We start from the raw sequence: 26,786 nt of genomic DNA on the forward strand, positions 1-26,786 counted from the left end.
GTGCCAACTTATTAATCCACATAAGATATGAAAGAGAGACAATATCCTGTGAAACAATCAAAATACTCATAATTCAACTTGTGCTCCTAAGTGGTTCAACAATTTATCAACCACATTCGAAATGTAACGTATTATTTATCCTATTCTAAATGGTGTTAAATTATTTCACTAATTAAAAATAAAAATTATAATTTAGGTGGCCCCACAATAACAAACAGTTAGCCTGTTTTAAAACTTACACCTAATTAGTAAAAGCCAGCAGTTTAAACAATCATTACAGCAATTACATCCTGTTGCATCTATGAACATCAGTTCACAACAAATCTTCACTAATTCCACCACAATTCAGCAACATTACATGGCTCTTTCTCCCCTATATACATAAGACTTTGCAGCATATACAAACATCACAAATGCGACTGCATTGATTCCAGCAAGAAGGTAATAAAAATAATCAATATGCCCTTGATTTAAGTTATCGGATATCCAACCATCTTGACCATTTCCGCCTGTTGTTTTCTCAATGATTGAGATTGTAAAACCACTTAGAAAGCTGCCAATTCCCAAAATACTGAGGTAAAGTGCTAAGCCTATACTCTTTAGATCACTTGGCATTTGGTCATAAAAGAATTCTTGCATACCCACCATAGTAAACACATCACCAGCTCCTGCCAAAAGATATTGAGGTACTAACCACCATATCTTTATTGGGATCGTTGCGTTTGGATCATCTAATAATCCGTACTGACAAGCAACTTTGAGTCTTTTTGCTTCTACAATTGCTGCAACAACCATTGAAACAATAGTTATGAAATTGCCGGTTCCAATTCTTTGAAGCATTGTTATGCCGGATGGTATATTTGTTGCTTTTCGGGTAAGAGGGACTAAAATGGTGTCATAGATGGGAATGAGGGTGATAACCGAGAGGCCAACGAAAACCTGTAGTGCGGCAGGTGGAATCTCAAAGGTTGACCCGACTGACCGGTCCATGGTTGCTCCTTGTTTGGTGAAGAATGTGGAAGTTTGAGCAAATACAATTCCATACCCCAAACAACTAACCCATATTGGTATTAGTCTAAGAACCACCTTCGTTCCTTCCACCTCACTAATGCTGCATATGGCCCCATCTTCATTAGACCCGTTAGGGGAAACCAAAGCTTTATTAAGAAATCTGCTATCAACACAGTATCAACAAGATATTCGAAACTCATTCCATGCATTATACAAATGGGTCGGTTTGTGGTTACTTTTGTTACTTGAAAGGAAATTGGTCAAAGGACTTGAATTTGAATTAGAAACTCGGGTCGAACAGTAAGATTCAAATTTTAAACACCCCTGCTAATTAATCCCGATTATAAATAAAGCTTATTACCTGAAGGCGTTTTTCTCTTGGGTTTTCTCGCAAAACCGATAAGTCTTGGTTCCAAACAAGAATACTATGAGGGCAAGCCCCATGATAACACAAGGAATCCCAAATCCGAGACCCCAACTGAGGTTTTCTTGAACGTAACTAACAACAAAGAGACCAACTGTAGCCGTGACACACGATCCAAAAAACCACCAGTTGAAGAATGTGCTTTTGGATTTGAGTTCTTCTGGATCATCTGAATCAAACTGATCAGCACCAAAAGCCTGCACACAGGGCTTGTGTCCGCCTTGAGCAAATGCCACAAGATATAAAGATACGAAAAAGATAATAACTTGAATATGTGAAGAAGGAATCAAAGTTGAAAAAGCCAGCAATGCAAGTGCCTGCAGTTCATCAATCCAATTTGCTTGATATATATATATATATATATATATATATATATATATATATATATATATATATATATATATATATATATATATTGTAGTCATTCAAGTTTGAAAGTGAATATAAAAGTAGAGTAAAAATAACATATGTTTTTAAAGAAAAGATATAAAGAGGGCAAACCAGAATATATAGAAGAGAAGCGACTGTGATTGCTAGGTATCGGCCAAGAAAAGCGTCCGCGATGAAAGCTCCGACTAGGGGAAGAAGCGACGCCGTTCCAGTCCAGACGTTAACATTCTCGGCCGCAGTTGCCGTAGACTGCCCCAATGGTCCGGTCAAGTACGTAATCAGATTCGAACGGAGTCCACAGAAAGCAATTCTCTCGGCTAGTTCCACACTGATGATAAAACATGCAGATCGCCAGCAGCCAGATTTGGATCTGAGAACCGGACGGCCTTTGTAGTCAAAGACGCCGTTGACAAAGTTTTCGAGTAGAGGAGAATTGCCGTCATCCATTTCAATGTCTCGTTCGCGTTAATGAAACTCCGGGAAGCATAAATGCATCGAGGATATCCGAATACTTTCAGGACATGCACATGCATCATGTGCATGTGCATATGCATGCGTGCAAATTTTATATATTCATACTCGATTCAATTTGCTTTGCAATTAAAAAATGTAAAGTTCAATTTTATCATCAGATATAATCAGGCTTAACTAATACATGTTCATGTACCACTGATTCGTTAATTTCTAAACCCCAAATGCAAGTACTGATGGCTGAATGTCTGATGACTTATGAATTCATCCCTAATTCTAAACATGCCACATTTCATCTACAAATGCGATTACTGTATCCGTCACTACCATAGAATGAGTCCATCATTTTAATTTTTAGGCAAATTGGATTTTAATAACCACGTATTTTTGCAGCTGATTGATAATATTTTCATCTCAAAATTTTTTTGCCACCAGTACCCACCTTTCATCTTATTTTTTTATTAGACCTTCGTTAAAAAAAACCCAACTCCATTAAGTTTTTTGCGAATAATGTTTTAGGGCTTTTGATCGGAAAAACGATACGAGTAGATTCACGTAAAACTTGCCTTGAAACGGGGCTTCAAACGGCTTGATTTTTGTTAATTGGAAGTTTAAACACCCGAATTGAAGCACCGTTTTGTTGTTTGGAACACCTTTTCGAGGTAATTTTTACATCAGTATACCCGTATTCTTCTTTTGATCAAAAGCGTTAAAGCATCGATTTGAAATTCGGAAAGCATTGTCCAATAAGAAAAAAAATAGGATGAAAGGTGGACAAATGACAAAAAAAAGTTAAATATGTTATTATTATCAGTCAACTGTAAAAAAGTTAGGATTATTAAAATTCAATTTGTCTAATTTTTAAACCCCATATATAAGGGATTATAGACAAACTAAAACCATGTATAAGGGATTAAAGACAAACCAAATCCTAAAAATTTGGATCCACAACTAGAGGTGGCAAATGGGTTGGGTTGAGTCGAACGGGTCATGGGTCGAAATGAGTCATGGGTCGAAACGGGTTAGGGTTAGAATGGGTCAGTAAAAAAAGGGTTCTTTTGGTTTGGGTCAGGATAGGTCAGGGTCTCAGTAACGAGTTTCGGGATTTTTTTAATAGCGGCGGAAATATTTTAGTATTTTTAGATTTTTTATTTTTTATTTATATTTTGAGTTATGATTTTTTTATTATTTTTTTGAATTTTTTCCGAAGGGGTTTTCTATTAAGATAAAAAAACCCCTTAAAAATATTCAAAAATAATAATAATAAAAATCATAACTCAAAATTAGGGGTGACAAATGGGTTGGGTTGGGTTGGGTCGAAACGGGTTAGGGTTAGAATGGGTCAACTAAAAAAATGGTTGTTTTGGTTGAGTCGGAACATGTTAGGATCAAGAGGTTTAGGTCAGAACGGGTCAAAACGGGTTTCGGGACAGGGTTTTTTTTTAAGAACAAGGACAATGGGTGAAACGTTTAATTTTTGGTTGGGTCGGAACAAGTTAGGGTCAAGAGGTTCAGGTTGGAACGGGTCCGGGTCGGAATGTGTCAAGGTTAGAACGGGTCAAAACGGGTTTCGGGACAGGGTTTTTTTTTTAAAGAACGAGGACAATGGGTGAAACGTTTTAATTTTTTTTACATTTTTCGTTTTTGATTTATATTTTGAGTTTTATGTTTTTTTTATTAATTTTTTTGAATTTTCTTTTGAGGGGCTTTTATTAACATAAAAAACCTCTCAAAAAAATTCAAAAAAAAATCATAAAAAAAATTATAACTCAAAATATAAATCAAAAACGAAAAAAGTAAAATAATAGCATGTTTCCTCTGTTATCCTCGTTAAAAAAAAGAAAAAAGAAAAAAAAGAGAACTGAACTGAACCGAAAAGTCGACAAAAATGAAACAAAAAACCAAAACTGAACTGAATTGATCGAAACCGAAAAAATCGATTAAAACGAAACTAAAAAACTGAAAACGAACAGAAATGAAATTGAAAAAAGACCAAAACGAAACAAAAAACCAAAAACGAATCCGAAACCAACCAAAAACAAACAAAAAAAACCGAAACCCAACCCGTCAAATGCTCCGAAACCGACCAAAAAGAAACAAAGGAAACGAAACCCAACCTGTCTACTGCGAAAACTCGTGTAAGCTCAAAACCTAATCCGAGCCAAAACGTAAACCGAACTTGTTCCAATCCAAAATCCGTTTCAACCTAAGCCTGCCACTTTTCCTTAAGACACTAACCCATATCGCCTCATTTATTTAAATTTGTCAACCCATTTTGACCCAAAAATAAGGTGGAATTTCAAGTGACCCATTTTGACTCATTTAATTAAAATTATACCCAAGCCAACCCATATGATTTCTAAAACAACCAAAATTGATCTATTTGAAATGGTTTGGGTCAAGATTGCCACCCCTAGCAATAACAATCAAATAAAATGGAATTAGAATTTAAAATATTTTTTTGAAAAGAACCAAAATATCCATTTTGACCAACATAAATTCAAAAATGTCAATGTAAATCTACCCGGCTTCATCTTGTCTGTTGCAAAACCACCCAGACCGCCATTTTTTTTGCACCAATAATCGCACGCCACGTATATAAAACCTGCAAATATGTTCCCGTTGGCCGTTAATTTTCCTGACAAGATGACAAAGGTGTTTCCTGATGGCATGCGTATTTTTTGAAAAGAAAGCCGGCAGCTGGCTGATTTTATCGATAGCTAGTGATTCTCATCACCTTTAGATGGATAATGAAGTCTCAACAATAGTCTAGCTTGAATAATTTCAAACGGACTTAACGAAACGTTTCGATATCCAACAATTCTTATAATCATCTCCCACGATTAAAAAAACCTTTCGTGTCTCTCTCTCTCTTGTGGTCACCCTCTCCTACCACAATATCCGCACTCTCCCTCCCAAACCACACTTGCTCCACCTTCGTTCATTCTCGGCCGTTCAACGGCGGCGTTGCTTCAAGTGTAACACCCTACAAATTTACATACCAATTTTGACAATTTAGAAAGTTTAAGGACCAGTTAGTCATTTACCTAAAGATATATGGAAGCGACACGTGTCATATGACTCATCACCATGAAACGACACATGTCACATGGTGGCGAAACGGAATGACACATGCCAGCATACAATGCCACATATCCTCTTAAATTAACATGTAGCTAGTGACTAATCAAGATAGCATGCCACATGTCAACACCAAATAGCGCGACTCATCGCAAGAATGACATGTTGCGAATGGTGGTGATTTATGGTCTGACCAGGGTGACTATAAAGAGTGAATATGGGTTCCTCATTTGTGGCATCCAAAACACCAAATCACTCCCACTTTCTCAAAGTTTGTGCCACCGAGTTGAAGTCCCGACGCCGCTATAGAGTTCAACGTTTCATACCCAACATCCTACGTAAGTCGAAGTACTGCTCGTTCGTCCTTAATTGTTATACCCATTTTAAGGTAAGACTTATGATTAAGATATTTCAACTCATAGCCAAGATCCTAGTCGAGGGTATAGCCTAAACCTTGGAAAGTTTATAGATATATTTAAGCTTTCTATATAAAAATGCTTACAAAGATAAAGTTTTACATATAAAGGTTATTGCTAATTAACGTTCTTCTAAAGGAAGAAACGCTATTTTTTTTATAAAAGACACTTATAAATAATTAAACAGAAAAACATGACGAGAATGCAGTAACTGGAAGGGTGACAACACCGGTAGTCGAGTCTCTTGTCTAAGGAAAGTAATTCGTATAAATCTCAACCAACCGCGGGACCCGTTTACTTTCCAAGAGAGCTTAATGAGAATGTTCAAACCTATTAGGCCAAATCATGCTACACCAAACATCATACGAACCAAAAAGGCTTTAAGTAAACGAAGTAATCATTTTGAATAAATAATATTTATTCTAAAGGAGGAAACATAGTAGTTTTATAAACATGATTTCTTCTAGAGGAAGAAACGTAGAATTTAGATGATTTCTTTTACAAGAAGAAACGTCGATATTAAAAAGTATGATTTTATAGACTAAAGGTCTACAGTAATATTTTAACAATAAAATATTCAATCAAGGTTTAAAGCTTTTAACCAGACTAAAGGTCTAAAGCTAGATCATTTGATCTAGACGAATTATTAAACTATTATTCTCGAACTATAGGTCCAATGTAATCGTTCAACAAATACAGAGAATTTGTTAATTAAGCAACTCATCTAAAGGTGAATACGCCCCCAACTCTTTTTAAACTATTTAATCGAGTAATTTCAACGTGCCAAAGTTTGCATGGGATTATAGATCCCTAAAACTTTATTAGTCGCTGTCTCTCAGGCTAGATAGTGTCTGGATTTATTCATATGTGGTCAGAGGGTAGTCATACCTTGCTACAGTTAGCATCATGTCCCTACTCATTGAGCCGGTCTATAGGGCCGTTAGGGCTTAACTATGTGATATATTTGGTATGCCGGTCTATAGGGCCACTGAGTTGTTACGAGTGAAGCTAAAGGTTTATATAAATGATTAGTATCAGCGTGTTCACCAGCAATTATCGCTGACGTATTTTATAAAACTATTTTACATGTAATCAGTAGAAGATGCAGTAAAAGATGGAGGGTATAGATGTTAGACGCTTCTGGTGACTCAGTTTGGTTTTAATTATGCAAAAGATGTAAATTAACATTTTATCACTTTTAACGTTTTGTAAAACAATACTGGGTATTTAATTCCCGAGTTTTCTATAAATGAATATTTTAATCAAGAAAAGACTCCCGCAACGCAACATATACTTTATGTACTTTCAAAACAGGTACCAACCATGGTCACACGCCTAGACCCATGGAGCCGGGTTTGACAGGTTGATATCAGAGCCATCGGTTTTGACGAATTATGTATTTAACAAAAGTACCTAGGCTTAAACCAGATTACGTTACGACTTGTAGGGATAAGATAGGTTGATAATCTCTTGTATTCCTTCGAAACTAACTAATATAGATATTGTCAGTATTCAAGTACACACACACACACACACACATATATATATATATATATATATATATATATATATATTCATTTGGTTGTTAATAAATTTCGCTCTACTTTTATGGTAGAATGTTTGGGATTAGAGCCTTGAGTTTTTTTTCTTTTTCTTCTTCCATCACCTTTCTTTTAAATGTGTTTTAATGATGAATCTTTGAAAGAGACACATTTCTATTTATAGTAAAGGATTACGTCATTGCTTACGTAATTTGAAAATCTCGTGTTAAACTATTAGCTAGTACATTTTTTTGGCCCTTTGATATGTTCAATATTAAAAGAATATCTTGAGAACCACATCTGTCATCTGACAAGACGTCCTTGTTTGTTATCTCCAGAAATTTTTGTTTTTAGAAAATAGAAAATTTTGAGATAGTGTATTTTACAGGATAAATATTTCTCCATACTTATATATTCTTTCGGACATAGATCGTATTAATTGTGCTTCTGTAGAAGTGGGTTCTCGAAATCTTAAAAGAATTTCCAGAAAAGCTATGTCTAGGTTTAGACCCTAAAATTTGTTTATTTCGAGCTATATTAATTGTTCAATTTTCTTGAAGTTGTGAAGGTTCAGTAAATTTACTTTCTTCAACTGTTTCTATTTCTGAGAATATGTCTTCAATAGTTATACTCTTTTTTTCTTTGTACGCTATTGAATGAGTACTGTTGGTTATGGCATAGGAGATTTAATAATTAATCGTAGATATTTTATTTCCTGGTTCCATAAGATCAATTCTTTCGCACTGATGCATGAAGCTCAGAGTTTTATCGAATTCTATTGAATCTCGATGTAAAGCAAATTTAGGATATATAGTAAACATAAATTTATCATATGCTAAATTTTCATGTACTTCTACTAAGAGAGCATATTGTCTGTTGATAATTCGGTTATCAATAAGAGCCATTTTAATAGGAAAATTAATTCTATCTCTGAATTGTGCATTTTAAAGGATTTTTACTGCTCTTATATATGCACCATATTTATAGATCTTCTTAAATCGGGGTTAGTAGTCAAAAGTTTTTTTACTATTTCTCCTTTTGTTAAGAGTGGCAAAAATACTTTCCCCGATGTATCATTTATATCTACTGAAATTCTTTAATGTTAAAGCAATAAGGTTTTGTTTTTTTTCTTGAAAAAGCCTTTGAAACTAGACTTTATAAGCTATTGAGTTGATTAAAAACCTTTCTTGTATCAAGCTTGAACTTGAGCTTGTTAAATTTAGATAACTGATCAGAATTAATCATATAATCTGACTTAAAACCTTTTTCATTTTCGCTAAAGCTTATAACTTCAGTTGCCTGTTTGTATGATTCTTCTGAATCATCACTGATTAAATTTTTACTTTACATTTTTTTAATTGAGCACAAGGCTATGTGTTAGAAAGTACCAGAACAACCCGCTTATAAATCTAGTGATGCTATTTAAATGTAGAATTATTAATTTTAGCCTCACATCAACAAATGAGTTTGATAATTTAAAACTGAATACATTTTAAAAAAAATAAACAAATGTTTTTAAGGTATAAATTATATTACAAATATAGCTTAGAAAAATTAGTATATAAAACATGAAGATGTTAGCTTTAAGATCATTAAATACAGAGGTGGTGGCTATTTGAACCTGAACATTCTAAACATATACTATACATTGCCTAAGTTGTTCAAGAATCAGATTATTATTTATTTGATTTATATATATTTGTATATTTATTTAGTAGGTTATTGACTCGTGTACGATACGGACATAAATATAGAAATCGTCAAGTAAATACATATATAGTTTTAAACGAAAAGTTATTTTTTAATATATTTTTGAGACAACAACATGATTTCTAATTGCAATTCATATTCATACGTAAACAAAGTATTGAAATACATAAACTAACAAAGAATAACTTTTTATAGTAGAATGTTACGAAGAAAATTTAAACTTTAAAATATAAACTTCATAAAATTTAAAAAATTATATTAACAAAAAACAAACAAACTTCACTAACATTAGTCTAGAAAGCATGCAAATCAGAAATAAGCATCTAGGAAAGATTTCCGGTAAGCATCCAAGAATGATTCGATCTACTTTTCTTCCTGGACTGGGAACACAGTTGATGACATAACATTCATACACCAATCTTAACTTTTGAAATCCTTTCTACCAAATGGAATTCATTATTAATGGTTATAAAGATCCAAAAAAATATAAAGCTTCAATGACTTCAACCCATTTGAAAGTTGAAACTCATGTGAACCTTTCACTTAATTTAACCATTCATATACTTTCATTTTTCAACAGACACTAAAAACAAATACCAAGCAAACTAAATACAAATTGAAACAGAACTAAATTGAAAAAAAAACAAAACCAAAGCCAAAACCGAAAACCTAAACAAAACCAAATACCAATAAAACTAAACATAAACCATAATGAAACTAAAAAAATAAAACCGATAAATCAGAAACTAAACAAAAAAAACTATAAAAACCAAAACAAAAAACTAAATAAAGTTAAACCCACATAAAACGAAACTAAAAAGAAAAACAAAACAAAATCGAACTGAAATAAAACAACTTTATAAAAACTAAAACCGAACACAAATCGAAAACCGAAATGAAACCAAAATAAAAAATAACCATCATGAAACTTTGAAAACAAAAACTCAAACTCATTAAGGAACACATGCGTTGTTGTTATTATTATTATTATTACTACTACTACTACACTATAGTAGATTAGAATATTTTGAATGGAATTATGTTAAATGCAATTTAATATAATTTTGAATTATTTTATTAACAAGAAATTATAAGAATGCATATTATTTATGAAAATAGTTATTGCTTTAATTGTATAGTAGATTTTAGCAATGATTTCTGCTTTTAAAAGATTGGATTTTGCAACTAAAAAAAGATAGCGGTGAGAGATTTAACTTTAAAGCCCCATTGTGGTTTAAAGCCCATTACCCCTATAGATTTGGGCCCCACCATTTGTCAACATTCTTCCACCACTAAACCTTTCATGTCGCGACAACTCAATACCAGCCATCACTTTAACGTCCCTCTTTTGAAGCGCCAACATGGTGTCGGGGCTTTAAAAGCCCTACCACCTCACCTTTGCCACTCTTTTTGAAGAAGCCCCACAACGAGGGGTCTAATAGTTATATGATAAAACATCAAGAAGTGGTCTAATAGTTATATGCTAAGACAAGCGATAGCCACCGTAAAAAGTTCACTAACCTTAATTTTATATCTAAACGAAAATTTATCCTCAACCATGTTCTCATAGAGGCGCAAATCTAATAAATCATGCTTAACCGGGATATCAATAAAGCTTATTACCTGAACTGTTGAGAATCTTGATGAGGCATGCTTCGAGACGCATCCTCTTCTAACAATGTAACCCTCTGATTCCGAGCTGCTGTAACAAACACATGGCTGATTCGCGCAAAAGCGTTTTTTTCTTGGGCTTTCTTATCAAACCGGTAAGTCATGGTTCCAAACAAGAATAAGGGCAAGCCCCATGATAACACAAGGAATCCCAAATCCAAGACCCCAACTAAGGTTTTCTTGAATGTAACTAACAACAAAGATCCCAACAACCCCCCTACACACGATCCAAACAACCACCAGTTGAAGAATGAGCTTTTGGATTTGAGTTATTCTGGATCATGTGAATCAAACTGATCAGCACCAAAAGCCTGCACACAGGGCTTGTGCCCACCTTGTGCAAATGCCACAAGATATAAAGCAACGAAAAAGATGATAACTTGAAGCTATGAAGAACATGATGAAGTACAGTCATAAAGAATCAAAGTTGAAAAGGCCATCATTGCAAACGCCTGTTCATCATTCAAATTTGCTTAATATGGCGATCATATATTCAAATTTGAAAGTGAAGAGAGAAAGATGGCAAACCAGAATATAGAGCAGAGAAGCAATTATTATTGTTAGGTATCGACCGAGAAAAGCATCTGCAATGAAAGCTCCAACGAGTGGTAGAAGCGACACCGTTCCGAACTAGGCGTTGACATTCTCCGCAGCTGTTGCTGTGGATTGGCCCAATGGTCCAGTCAAGTACGTAATCAAATTTGAACTGAATCCATAATAGGCAAGTCTCTCCGCCACTTCGACACCTGAAAATCGTATACTACTTTTCAGTGTGTTTTTGAGAGAGAGGTTTAAGGTTTAATTTTAATTAACGTTACCGATGAGGAAATTTGCAGATCTCCAGCAACCAGAATTGGATCTGAGGACTAGACGGCCTTTGTAGTTAGTGGCACCGGTGACCAAGTTGTCGAGTAGCGAAGACTCTGTTGGTACATGATGTCAGTAGTTCAGTATATAGTGTCTGTAATTGAGTTAGTTGGATTTGTGTTTTGGATGTAAGGGAAGTTCTCACAAGTTCGCTGATATAGGCGAACTTGTAGAGTAAGCGAAGTTAGTGACAACTTCGCCTAAAACATGCTAGGCGAAGTTGTCGACTGTTAAATAGTCTAGGTTACGGCTGAGATCATAATTGATTGTACGAGTTGTTTACGAGTTTGTGTAATCGGTGATCAGTGTATCACGTGTTTCCAGTTGCAATACAACGTGTCTTTGTTTATTGTAACGTGTGTTTGATCGTGTTAACGTGTATCGTCTTCTACGCTCGTATCGTCTTACGTAGGGATTCCGCACCTACGTAGAACGAGATATTCCGTGTAGATCCGGCTGGGAACCTACAATTGGTATCAGAGCTTTTGCTCATGATTGTGTGGTTCGGGATTATCACGCGGGTGTAGAAATCGTTCCGTTCGACTATTCACGGGACGAGTTTACCGAGTTTTTGTGTCCTACTCACCTCCCACCATCATAAACAACCCATTACACCTTCGTATACCTCGCAAAATCCAGAAATCAAACCTGCAAAACCATCGTGTTCATCAGGCGAAGTTGCCGCTACTGTTTGTAGGGTTTAGGCGAAGATATAAGGTTAAGCGAAGTTATCCACAACTTCGCCTTCCTCACAAGTTCGCTTATCTCAAGCGAATTTACCCACAACTTCGCCTACCTCACAAGTTCGTTTAACTTAAGCGAAGTTATCCACAACTTCGCCAAATTAGGCGAATTTAGAAAAGAGAGCGAAGTTACGAATTCAAGCGAAGATAAGACTTAAGCGAAGTCAACTTTAACTTCGCCTACAGTACTGTTCAGAATAAAATTTTTATTTTTCGTGTTTCTGTGTGTCTTCGTTTCGTAAAAGATGACTTCAATAAATATTACGGAACTGGTGAAAATGGAAGTGGAAGCGGGTTCAGCTACTAAGGCACCGAAGATGCTTAAGGGAACCGATTTCGTGGCGTGGAAAGATCGGTTTGAGCAATATGTCAAATATCAAGATGCTAAGATGTGGGTGTGCATTCAAGATGGATACATTCCACCAACTGCTTTGTATGAGGGTCGTGAACAAATCAAGAAATACAACAAGATGGAAGAGGAAGAAAAGAAGATGTATGAGGCTGAAAGCAAAGCTCATGTTGCGATTACAATGGCTCTTCCACAAGAGATTCTTCACACCTTCAGGAAGTATAAAACTGCTAGAGAGCTTTGGGAAGCGCTTGAAAACCGATTTGAAGGTAATGTGGGGATACGTGCATCCAAGATTAAACTACTCAAAACCCAATTCTCTGTGTTCAAGTATCTGAAGAATGAATCACTTGATGATATCATCACGAGATATTATCATCTGATGACCGAACTCAACAATTATTCCATTGCTTACAAAGAAGATGAGATCGTGGAAAAGCTTCTTGATGCTCTCCCACCGAAATGGGAGATGTATACTGTCTTGATGAGAGAAGATAAAGAGTTTGCCGACTATGACTTGGAAACAGCAGTCAACAAACTACGAACGTTTGAACTTAACATGGTTCGTAAAGAGACACCACCTGATCAGGTTCAAGATCCGGGAATATATGGTGCAAAAGTTAATTCAAGTTCAAGTTCGAAGTCTGAATCATCTGCTTACTACTCAAAAGGAGACTCGGGCGCTAACTCAACACATGAAGGTCATGTATCTCTCAACATGAATGGTGATGTGTGTTTTGTAGCTGGTGGATCAAACGCTTCTAAACCTCAAGCAACCAAGAGTAGTTTTTCCTCAAGTGTTCCTAACAACAACTACTCTAAGATGCCCATGAGTGTTAAATCTGCTGAACAGCAGTTTGCTCTCTATGCATCTTTCATTGCTTCGTACGAAAACTACATTAAAGGTAAGATTGTTGACCCTGCAACTTTAGACGAATACTATAATCAGATCGATGTTGATGATCTGGAACAGATGGATCTGCAGTGGCAGATGGCGATGATTGTGAGAAGGGTTAAGAGGTTTATGAAGAAGACTGGTAGAAAGTTTGTTGGTGAAAGACCAGGTTATGATAAGTCAAAGGTGTGGTGTTATAACTGTCAACAGAATGGACACTTTGCTAAAGAGTGCACAAATGAACGTGTAGAACGCAGTCAGAACAGATCTACACAACAGAGTGGTGGAAGTAGTGAGAATAGGGCGATGATATCCAGACAGAACGGGGAGTACAACTGGAATCTGCATGTTGAAGAAGTGTTCGAACAGGCCAATTTAGTGACCATCGAAACTGCAGGAAGTGAGAAAGTGACTGGCGAAAATGAAGCTTACATGGCAGAAGTGACAGACCAGCTCTCCGAGGTAAGTACTAAACTCCCTTGTACGAAATGTGAAAATCTGTCTGAACAATTGACAACTATAACTGATCAGTTTTTAGTTTGGATGCTCAATTTAAAACATTAAAAGAAGATCATCATTTCACTAAAGCTAGAGAAAACAGTTATAAGGTAAAAATAAAAGCTAGTGAGAAAGATATTAGAAGTCTTAAAGCCAGTCTAGCTGAGAAAATACAAGTAATTGATCTTAGCTATGAAGTGTTAGAAGAGAAAACCAAACTAATAGCTGAAAGGGATAAACAGATAGCTGATCACCAGGTGAAAGTGGTGGAACTAAACAGAAAACTTGAGCAATTTAGAAATTCCTCCGCTATACTTGATCACCTCGTTATTGATCAAAGTTCCCCAGTTAAAAGGGGAGGAATTGGATGTCATGAAGTTCCACTACCTTACAATCATAACTATACTTATGATCCTAGTAATCAGAAATCTGTTGATGTTGATTTTGGTCAGACAGTTCTGGTTAAGGTTACGATTAAAGATCCAGAAGTTAGTAAAGGCGAAACATGTAAGCCTGTTTCTAATGTTAAGATTTCTGCTCCTAGTCCTGTCTCATCAAATTCGGACAAGACATCCGAGTCTAGTGAGACAAAAGAAGAGGCAGTGTTACCAAAAAGTGGAGAGAAACATAAAACAACTGAAAAGAATTCTCCACTAAACCCGTATGTCCCACCATATGTGAGACAAACGGGCAGTAATGCAGCCTCAACATCTAAAACAACTATTGAAAAGAAAGTTGAACACAGGAGTTGTTTCAGATGCAATCAATTAGGACACCTAATTGCTGATTGCCCTCTGAAGCAGAGATTCAGAGGTATGAGGCCTTCAAAAACTGAGAACAGAACTAACAGTAAGTACAATAATGGTAAAAATGAAAACTCATCAAAGTTCAGAAATTGGACTAATCCAGGTTTTCAAAGAAATCGATCTCAGTTTTTCCCTGTTAACAACCAAATCATGAGTAATAATTCATTTAATTCACGAAGGTTTGGATGACCTCATAGTCAATTTACAAGAAGGTATCCTTTTAGGACTTACAGAAATCATACTGATACTAACTTTGGACAGCCAAAGTACGGGATGTATCGACCCAAGACCAATAGGTCTTGGGTCCCCAGATTTTAATCCTCTGCTTTAATCGTGCAGGAACAGTTGAACAGGGCTGCAAACAATCTATGAGTTGTGGATAGCGGCTGTTCCCGGCACATGACGGGTAACAAGAATTTGTTACACGAATGGAAACCTGTTCAGGGAGGAAAAGTAAGTTTTGCTGGAGAGAGCGGTGGAAGGATTACTGGAATTGGGACAGTGACTAATGGTAAAATGACGTTAGAGAAGGTGAATTTCGTTGAAGAACTAAAGCATAATCTGCTGAGTGTATCGCAGATCTGTGACAAAGATTACACTGTGCACTTTACCAAGAATGAAGCGATCGTACTGTATCCTGGTTTCAAGATACCAGAGGATTGGATAGTAATGAAGGCTCCAAAAGAAAAGAATACGTATGTTATGGACATGAGGTCGACGGAGATGGCAACAGAAGAATCGTGTCTTCTGTCAAAAGCAACTGAATCGGAGTCCGAGTTATGGCATCGAAGAATGGGGCATATTCATCTTCGGAAAATGAACTACATTGTCAAGAATGGGCTGGTGCTGGGTGTTCCCTTGAAGAATTTCAACTTTGAAGACCAATGCTTATCGTGCAAAAAGGGAAAGCAACACAAGAAATCCCATCACACCAAGAAGGTTAATTCAATAGTCAGTACCCTAGATCTACTTCACATGGATCTCTTCGGTCCCGTGAATGTAAAAAGCCTAGGAAGAACATCATACTGCTTGGTGATAACTGATGATTTCTCTCGATATTCTTGGGTATATTTCCTGAAGTCAAAGGATGAAACGGTTCAGATGGTAATAAATTTGATTACCAAGGTTGAGAATATTATGGGGAAAAGAGTTAAATACATCAGGAGTGACAATGGGACAGAGTTCAAAAACTATCAGATGGAGATCTTCTGCTTACAGAAAGGGATAGAACACCAGTACAGCGCTCCGTATACTCCGCAACAAAATGGAGTGGCTGAGAGGAAGAACAGAACGTTAATTGAAGGAGCCAGAACCATGCTGGCTGATTCGAAACTTCCTGTGGTGTTCTGGGCTGAAGCTGTTGCAACAGCCTGTTATATCCTTAATAGAGTTTTAACTGTTAAAAGACTGAATAAAACATGTTATGAACTTATGCATGGGAGAAAGCCCAACTTGAGTGGTCTCGAACCATTCGGGTCCCCGTGTTCGATATTAAAGACACATTCTAAATTTGGTGAAATAGCCGACGAAGGTATTTTAGTCGGATACGTTATTGGGACTCCCAACAGACGAGTCTTTAATACATCGACCAACAAGGTTGAGGTGGTGTGTAACACTGATATCACAAGTTACAAATCACCAAAACCAAGCACGGGACCCCCTGGGGCTTTCGACTATGATAGACTTTTCAAATCTTTTAACATGCCTTACTTGGATTGTGCAGAAGTTGATGAGAGAATTGCTACGAAGATGCTTTATGATGAGGAAGAAACTTTTGGGCAACGACCGCAGTATGATGAATGTCAGCCTTCCTCGTCAAATGTTGTCGATTCCCCTGCTGCCTCTACTGAAGAGGAATTCTTCAATCCATTTCACTCTCAACAACAATCACCCATTGATGAGCTACCTTCGAACCTGGAAGACAATCTGCAAGTCAGTTCGGTTCCGACTACGAGAGTTCACAAAAATCACCCTTTGGAGAACGTGATAGGTGATCTGTCCAACGGTGTACAAACAAGACAAAGCTTGAATGAGCACACCTGTGTTTACACAAGCATTAAAGATACGGGCATAATTAACGAATGCTTGTACACCTGCTTCATCAGCCAGATTGAACCAAAGAACTATCAAATGGCTCTCAATGACAGCTCGTGGGTCGAAGCCATGCAAGAAGAGTTAGCCCAGTTCAAGAAAATGGAGGTATGGAACTTGGTTGCAAAACCGAAGGATGTGCATGCGATTGGCACCAAATGGGTTTTCAAATGCAAGAGAGATGAGAAAGGGATTATTATCAGGAACAAGGCGAGGCTGGTTGTAAAAGGTTTTAATCAACAAGAGGGGATCGATTACAATGAAGTGTTTGCTCCTGTGGTGAGATTGGAAGCGATTCGATTGTTTTTGGCATTTGCTGCACACAAGGAGATGAAGGTATTTCAGTTAGATGTGAAGAGTGCGTTTCTTAACGGTAAAGTCGATGAGGTTGTGTACGTTGAGCAACCTCCGGGTTTTCCTGACCCAGACTTTCCTGATCACGTGTACAAGCTAAGTAAAGCGCTATACGGGCTACATCAGGCCCCTCGTGCCTGGTACTCAACACTATCCGATTACTTGCTTGAGAATGAATTTGAAAGGGGAAAGATTGATAGCACACTGTTCTTTAAGAGAAAAGGAATCGACTTTCTTCTGGTGCAAGTCTACGTGGACGACATCATCTTTGCTGCATCAAAAGTCGCTATGTGTCAGGAATTTGAGGCCGTCATGAAAAAGAGGTTCGAAATGAGTGCTATGGGTGAACTAACTTTCTTTTTAGGACTGCAGGTTGATCAGAAGAAAGATGGGATGTTCATTCATCAGACTAAATATGTCCATGATGTTCTCAAACGCTTAAAGATGGAGGACAGCACTCCATTTGATACTCCAGTTTGCGTCAACCATAAATTGGGTGCTGATTCAGACAGTGATGCTGACGTGGACCCAACCCAATATCGGGCAATCATAGGTTCTTTAATGTACTTAACTGCTTCTAGACCTGATATTATGTTTGCAGTTTGTCTTTGTGATCGCTTTCAGGCAAACCCAAAGGAATCTCACTTGAAGGGTGCAAAGAGGATATTGCGGTATCTCAAAGGCAAACCTAAGCTAGGGTTGTGGTACACGAGAGGAGGAGACTTGGAGTTGGTCGCCTATACAGATTCTGATTATGGAGGGTGCAATCAGAATCGGAAGTCAACAACAGGTGGATGTCAGTTTCTTGGAGGCAGATTAGTGTCATGGCAGTGCAAGAAGCAGACCTCAGTCGCCATTTCAACCTGTGAAGCAGAATACATGGCAGCATCGAACTGCTGCTCCCCAGGTTCTTTGGATACAACAGCAATTGCGCGATTATGGTCTGAATTTCACTCATACTCCTATTTGCATTGATAACACTGCTGCTATCTCAGTAACTAACAATCCCGTAAAGCATAGCAAAACTAAACACATTGACATACGTCATCATTTTATACGGGATTGTGCTGAGAAGAAACTGATTGTGCTCGAAAAGGTTGATACGTTAGATAATTTCGCTGATTTGTTCACTAAAGCGTTTGACAAAACCCGTTTTCAAAACCTTGTTGAGCTGAATGGGATGATCAATCCCGAGTAACCGTGCTTTTCGTTTTTGTTTAAAAAAAAAACGTCAATATCGCTTAGAATTTTGTCGGTTGCCTCAGTTTGAAGGACATATCTTCGGATATGTTTGGTCCTCATTTCTACTTGTAGAATATAAGGATAGCCATTAACCAGATGACTGAAAGTGACCGGGGCGGTTTATGATGTGTTTTTAATTCTTTCGCTGAAAATTAGTCGTTCATACTTAGTTAGAAGGACACATACTCGTATGTGGTCGGTCCGGCTGATCCATTGGATCTTCAGGATAGCCGTTTACCTGAAAACTTCGACTTGATCGGGGTGATAGAAGTTAAAAAAAAATTTTTGGGAGATGAAATTATTTTCAAGTCTACTACTCCGTAAGAAGTTCCTTTACTATGTTTAACAGAAAATTGATCCAACCTTGGAAAGTGATAGATATACTGATTCTGTGTGCTTAACTAGTGAAGTTATTAGGCCTAAAAGACTTTAGAACAGTCATTGTATGTCATAGTAGCTTTTTATGGTGCGTAAAAGTAGAAGTGATACTAACTAAATCTACTCGATTTTACGTGGAAACTCCTTAAGAGTTGTGCATGTCTCCATATATATCTTTCCGAATGATAGGCAAAAAAGCGATTACCCAGTCATACACGAGCCCGTGAGTGTTCTGATTCCCGTGAAGATAGCGTGTCAAGAAACTGCAGTGATCCAGATTCGGGACTTGCAGTTGTTTACTACTCTAAAGTTGTGTAAATACTTAAAAAAAATGTGTGTGTTATTGAGACATTCTAGAGCTTAAAATGTTAATACTTCTCAATCAAGATGTAACAAAAAGGACGGGAAGAAGAGTCAAAAGATCGAAGAGTACTTACTATTTAATCAGACACTACGGGTCGAGGTCAACTCGGGGTGACTTGGGGAAAGCCAAATATGCTTTGAGAATAGATAGGAGGCATCATAATCTCTGAGTTGTTGCCAATTTAAGTTTTGAGCTTAATTGAACCTAACCCGTATCACATAAGCGATGAAAACCATTCTAAGTTATTTACCTGCTTACAACATGTTTCTTTATGTCATAATACAGCTGAACATGGATCTGTGTGATAGTCACTTAATTAGTATGATTCCTGTTCGGATCTTTTCTAAAACATAGTAGTCCCTGTCGAGACTGAAATTTGATCCCGTGTACTTTATTTCTAAGTTTTATTCTACTTATGTAGTTGTATGATTTTATATCTGGTTACTTGGTCTTGATCGTATCATTTAACGCTTTAAAGGATGTTTTAAAACTTAATTGCAAATTGTTCAAATTATGGGGTTTGTTTTGTAAAATTTAATATCGGCGAAGTTATCCATAACTTCGCCTGTATAACCTTGACCCTATATAAAGGATTTTTAAGGTCAAACAGTTTATAATTTTCATAAACCAACGAACTTATTTCCGAAACCCTAAGCGAAGTTATATATCGACTACATCTGTGTTATTTTTGTCTAGATTCTAATCCGATTTCAAGGTGTGTAGGCTTGTAGTATCGTATAATCTATGTCATTGATGTAAATCAACGGCCGTATCGACCCGATTCGCGACCCTGTTTAGTCGAAACCTCAATACCCGATTTTCAAACTTGTTATTACGTAGTCGTAATCATATTGATCGTCTAGAACTTCATAAAAACATGTTTTACGAGATCCTCAATCTCCAAATTCACCATCTACACGTCGATTCGAAAACCTAACTGTTGTCGATTCATATTCAGGCGAACTTACAGGTTAGGCGAAGTTATTCTTAACTTCGCCTGAGGTTTAACTTCGCCTGATAATTAATTATGTAACAGTATTTGAGGCGATGTTGTGGTTAGGCGAAGTTATCATTAACTTCGCCTGGCCCTTTTTACTTAACTGTTATCCGGCGAAGTTCAAGTTCAGGCGAAGTTGTTCCCAACTTCGCCCCACCTCTAACTTCGCCTATACAGAATAAATCATAACTTCGCTCATGGTAACAGGCGAACTTGTGATTTGCCTCGACGATTCTCTAACTTAGATTGTTTGTTGCAGAAATGGCAGCTGTAGCTGGAGCAGGCGGTGCTGGTGGTGATGAAGGAGGAGACAACAACCGACAGTTTTTCCCGGGGCATACCATGTACATAACATTAGACCCGGATGCGAGCGGTGTTGATGATTTCCGCGAGATCAACACGTTCTTACTCCGCTAGCGTATATTCCACGCGATTACCACAACACTGCCAATATCTTTGCCAAACATCGAGGATTTTTGGCAGACAGTGGAGTATGACTGTCGCGTCGAGCCCCCAGTTATGCGAGCAACGGTCAACAATCAGATAGTTCAGTTCTCATCTGAACAAATCCGGGCGGCTTTGCGGTTTGAAGATGAAACGAGAGACGATCCTACAGATTTCGTGGCTCCATTCCGAGATGGTGCGTTTCTGAGGATGGGATATTCTGGTCCCTTGGGGGATGCTCAGAGACGCAAGGGGTTCTTGCTAGACCAGTGGCGCTTTCTCATGCACGTGATGATCGTGTGTATGTCAGGGAGAAAGGCTGGTACAGATGGCATGGGTGCGACCATGCAGTCGGCGATGACCGCTCTGACTTACAATAAGCGTTACAGCTTTAGTCAGATGGTATTCTACGAAATAGATCGTCAGAGAAGAGCGGTGGCGCGTGAGAGATTTCTTATGTATCCAAGATTCATTCAGATGATCTTGAATCACGTTGCTCCAACGTTACCTCAGCGCCGCCCAATCAGATATGTGGAAAGTGTAAGTAAAATGATCTTCGCTCAGTGCAGATCATCCAGTGCAAGGAGTAAACCTGAGCTCCGTCCTCGACATACTCCACTATTTGGGTACTTGATCAACCCAGAGTATGTTCCAGCTCGTGGGGACGAGTTTCGGGATCCTCAACCACAACAGGCTGGAGCACCTCAAGTTATACCTGCTGCTCCTGTTGTGTCACCGGAGGACAATGTAAACCTTGATGCTGCGTTTGGCGGTCAAGGATTCTTTGATATGGAGAGGGTTGACCCTGAGGAAAACGTACAGGTCTTGGTTGAAAGGGTTTCGAGTGTGAATGTGACTAGGGCAGCTACAACGGTGGTTGATTCTGATTCTGATGATGATGTGGCTGAAGCGAGATGAATTTTGGTAACTCAAGAACGAATTCATGGGAAGAAAGAGAACCGATGATGACAGCGATTCAGATTATGAGGAAGAAGTACATCAGTTGGTTCGCAGATCAAGAAGGGAACGGACAGGTGCAGGTTCGGGAGCTGGTGAGAGCTCAAGGGTGGTACGTTTCACTCCACCCGCACTGTCCGGTATGACTATGGTCCCTTCATCGTTACCTGTTACAAGGCCAAGCGCCACGGATGTTCCCGTGGTGGCTACCTCATCTTCATTTGGACTCCCACCCACTACATTCCAACTATCGACTCCGGAGATTGTATCGTTGCCACCTCCAACTCTTACTACAACGGAGGTTGTGGCAAGATTTATTGAGTCGACTGTGGTTGCTACTGCAGGGTTGTCAGTTACGATACCACCTGCGGTTACGTTTACGCCTACTTCTGAGGTCCCGGTTACATTGGAAATCCCTCCTCAGTACACTCAAGATATATCACATCTGAGGTTTGATTTCGATGCAACCTTATCCGACTCAGAACGAATAGCAGCGCTTGAGAGGGTCGTGGCAGAACAATCAAGGGTAAATCTTATCCAGACCCATGCTATTCAGCGCCTTGTTGCAGAGAATCAGATACAGTCGTCCCTGCTGATAGAACATGGCAAAATCATTGATGCTTTGAAGCAGTTCTTGGCATCTCAGGGGGAGACGAGCTGTAAGGGTGATGAGCTGAGGACTAAGAAGCGAAATGATCGAGACGATGATCCCAATGCATCGAAAGGTGCAGGTGGAGAGTTGCCAAGAACTGAACAAGCTCTTGGGACTTCCACAACTCAGGGGGAGTCAACAAGTGCAGCTGGCGGTTCGGGTGATGATGTGGTGGTCGTGGATGCTGAGTTGATGGATGATGAGTTTATAGGTGATGAGGATGTGTTACCGGTTGATGAGATAGAGAAGATTGGTGCAGAGATTGTTATTGATAATGATATTGAAGAGGGAGAGATTGTAGAGGAGAACATTGAGCACGAGATTCCGGAAGTTGATAAGTCAGATATGGGTCAAGATATGGGAAACGATGAGACGGAATGGGAAGAGCAGCCAAGATGGAAAGAAGGCTACGCTCAGTGGTTTGTAAAGACAAAGAAACCGGCGGTCCCTACTATGTTCAAGAAAAGTTACAACATCAGGGGATATGCTGAATCGAGAAAGGGGATTATATGCTGGATATATGATGAGCAGTTGAGGCTCTTTGTGATTAAAAGGTATGATGGTGTTCAGTACTTCAAGAGGATGTTGAGATCGTTGAATACATTGCCAGAATGTGAAGTGAAGGACTTAGCCAGATTGGGGTTGATAAACAGAAGTGATGATAACATGGCTAGAGTCATTGGGAAGATAGTATGGAAGGAAAGTATAAAGGAAAAGAAGTTCGAGCTGTTGAAACCACAGAAAGGAAAGCTTATTGAAGACAAAGATAGAGGGATGAGAGCAGATGGCAAGCCTTGGATGATTATGAAGTATAAGCCGATCCGGTGTTTAAAAGAAGTGCCGATGAAACAAATGCCCAAGGATGTGCTGAAAGATCTGAAGTGGTGGTACGTTGATTGTGAAACAGCTGAGGCAGTAATGGAGGACGAAGATGAACAAGAGTTGCTGAGAGTGTATGATCCGATGCATCTAGTGAACTTGTCTCAAGTTGATCTGCATGTGCTGAATGAGAAGAAGATATTTTATATTCCTGCTTGGAAAGAAGAAGCGAGGAAATATCAAAGAGTTGTTTCGGTTTGTGTACGAGAAGGAGTGCATGCTTAAAGATGAAAGAAACAAGATTGTTGAAGATTACAAGACACGTGCTTGAAGATAAAGATATGAAGCTACTGCCAAGGGGGAGTCTGTTGGTACATGATGTCAGTAGTTCAGTATATAGTGTCTGTAATCGAGTTAGTTGGATTTGTGTTTTGGATGTAAGCGAAGTTCTCACAAGTTCGCTGATATAGGCGAACTTGTAGAGTTAGCGAAGTTAGTGACAACTTCGCCTAAAACATGCTAGGCGAAGTTGTCGACTGTTAAATAATTTAGGTTACGGCTGAGATCATAATTGATTGTACGAGTTGTTTACGAGTTTGTGTAATCGGTGATCAGTGTATCACGTGTTTCCAGTTATAATACAACATGTCTTTGTTTATTGTAACGTGTGTTTGATCGTGTTAACGTGTATTGTCTTCTACGCTCGTATCGTCTTACGTAGGGATTCCGCACCTACGTAGAACGAGATATTCCGTGTAGATCCGGCTGGGAACCTACAGACTCGCAACTGTCTTCATCCATGTCAATGTCTCAACTTTAGTATGCATCACTGATTCTCCCCTTATCTAGTCGATCATTACAGGCATGTTTAGCTAAATCACTATCTGATAACTTTTAAGAATGGAGAACCATGAGAAACCATTTTGGATCATAACAAAATCTAAAAATAAAAAAAATTATAAAACAAAAAAAACACAAAAATAAAAAAAACCAAAGTTCTTATTTATCATCCCGGTTTCTAACAAAAACGTAAAAAAAGATTCTCGGTTTAGCTAAATTATACATATACATATATGTATAATATGTACATATATGTACACACATGTTTTTTCCTATACACATATGTATAATTTAAGGTAAATGATAATGTACATATGTGTACATTACATAACTAGAGATTAAATGAAAATATACATATGTGTATAGGTATAATACGAATTAAAAAGAAAAAAAAATCGGTTTTTTTATTATACATATATGTATAATATGTACACATATGTTTTTTCCTATACACATATGTATAATTTAAGGTAAATGAGAATGTACATATGTGTATATTACGTAACTAGAGATTAAATGAAAGTATACATATGTGTATAGGTATAATACGAATTAAAAAGAAAAAAAATTTTCGGTTTTTTTTAATGAAACCGGAATGAAATATAAGAATTTTGGTTTTTTACTTTTTTAAAATTTTCGGTTTTGTTTGTTTTATAATTTTTTAATATTTTTTTAAAGGGTTTTTTAAGTTATCCAAAATGGTTCTCAAAGTTCTCAAATTGCCAATGATTCTCTTAGAATCCTTACACATACATGCTAATCATGTACAAATTTTATATATTTTCATGTCACCATCATTCTTGTTGGAAATTTATGTTTACCTAATACATGCTAATCATGTGCAAATTTTATATATTTTCGTGTCACCATCATTCTTAATGGAAAATTATGTTTACCTAATACATGCTAATCATGACAAATTTTATATATTTTCGTGTCACCATCATTCTTGATGGAAATTTTATTATTTGTATATAAATAATTATTTGTATTAGTTACTAAAATTCTTATTTTTCCAAAAATTTGGTTGATGTGAATGAGAAATCGACATTATAAGTAGTGTGTTTTGAGAACGTGAACTTTGAAAATGGGTTTGTGTTACATTAGTGGAGTGATAAAACTTTAGCAAGTATATAAATGAGAGGATTTATAAGAATGTATTCTTATATGATAAGACATATCCAGTGGCATTAGCAAGAGTGCGGCGCACTCTGGCACGAGACCAGGTGAGGAGTGATGTGCGTACTGTGGTGTTTTAATGGAGCACTTTGTGCTTCACAGTGTATTGAAACCTTAAATTATTCCCAAATTCCCTCACCGTATATTGACGATTAACTTGACCATATCTCTTTCTTATTTTATTCTCCTGATTATTAGGAGTGATTTATTTAACATAGTTAGGGGCGGACCCACATAGTGTGGATCGGGGTCCCGGGACACCAATGTTTTTTAAAATTTATTAGAAGCGGTATATTAAATTTTTTGAGGACCCCATAAGATTTAATACTTGGAACCCATACTATTAATGTTGATGTGGTCTGGTGGAAAGTCCCTTGTTTTATCTTTGAAAGGTCATGGGTTCAAGTCTTACAAGACTCAGTTTTTGGTTTTTTGTGTTAATTTTTAGTGTTAATCAATCATTTGATTGCTAATGTTGCAATGATAACTTTGGAAACATTCAAACACCTCTAAAATACATATCATTGTTTTCAACTTTATGCATGGTTTTCTTTAGAAACATTCAAACACTTTAAAATATCAGTTTTATTTTTCACTAGTTTAAGTTAATGGTTTTCAACACATGCTTATGAAAGGGTGGATCTAGGTTCTATCTAAAAAATGTTTAAGAAAGGGAAAACAAAGTGTTTATGTGTCAACCCGACCCATTTTGACCCGTTCAGGTAGTGATGATTGAAAAGAAAGTTTTATTATGATATTGTTTTTTATTATGTTCTTCGCCTCGACCCGACCTGAACAACGACCGACCCAAAAAATTTGAACACCGAAAATATGAGACCCCATTGGCAAAAAATCCTGGATCCGCCACGGAACATAGAGGCTTTTAAAAGGCATGTACACAATTTGTATTTTATGTATCATTAATAATATACATCTCTTATCACCAAAGTTTTATGGTATCAGAGCAGGCAGGAAACAAACCCTAAATTCAAAAAAATTCTTCTCCGTCCTATCCACCATGACCGACAAAACCAAGAACGACGCCACCCTTGTTACCCTTGATCATAACTCGCCTTATTATATTCATCCCTCCGATTACCCCCGACAAATGCACGTGAGTGAAACCCTAACCGACAACAACTATATTGATTGGTCTCAAGAGATGATCAATTTTCTGTTTGCTAAGAACAAAACCGGTTGCATTGACGGGACCATTAAAAAGCCAGACGTCACCGCTGCGGAATACATGGGATGGATAAGGTGTGACGCGATGATTAAACACGGCCATGGAGAAGGAGATAAGAAATAGCGTTAAATACGCTAACACGGCGGAGGAGATTTGGAACGACCTGAAAGAGAGATTTGGAAAACAAAGTGCCCCGAGGGCGTATGAAGTAAAGCATATGCTTACCACGACACGGCAAGAAGGAGCCTCGGTCTCGACGTATTTTACAAAGCTTCGTATCTTATGGGACGAATTGCAATCTTTATTACCTACACCACGATGCTCCTGCAACGGCTGCTCTTGTGGCCTTGGTAAGGAGATGGTGGATTTAAAGAATAAAGAAAAACTTTATGATTTTTTGTTTGGGTTGG

At 37.5% G+C, this 26,786-nt stretch overlaps 1 pseudogene; it reads right to left on the reverse strand.

The window, feature by feature from the left end:
* Positions 1-262: 262 nt before the first annotated feature.
* Positions 263-26,478, reverse strand: LOC143582194 (protein NRT1/ PTR FAMILY 5.10-like; annotated as a pseudogene).
* Between the last annotated feature and the right edge of the window lie 308 nt (positions 26,479-26,786).

This window comes from Bidens hawaiensis, unplaced genomic scaffold, assembly GCF_021521415.1.
Source record: "Bidens hawaiensis isolate Kalapana, Puna unplaced genomic scaffold, B.hawaiensis_p1.1 tig00031489_1, whole genome shotgun sequence".
NCBI classification, from domain to species: Eukaryota; Viridiplantae; Streptophyta; class Magnoliopsida; order Asterales; family Asteraceae; genus Bidens; species Bidens hawaiensis.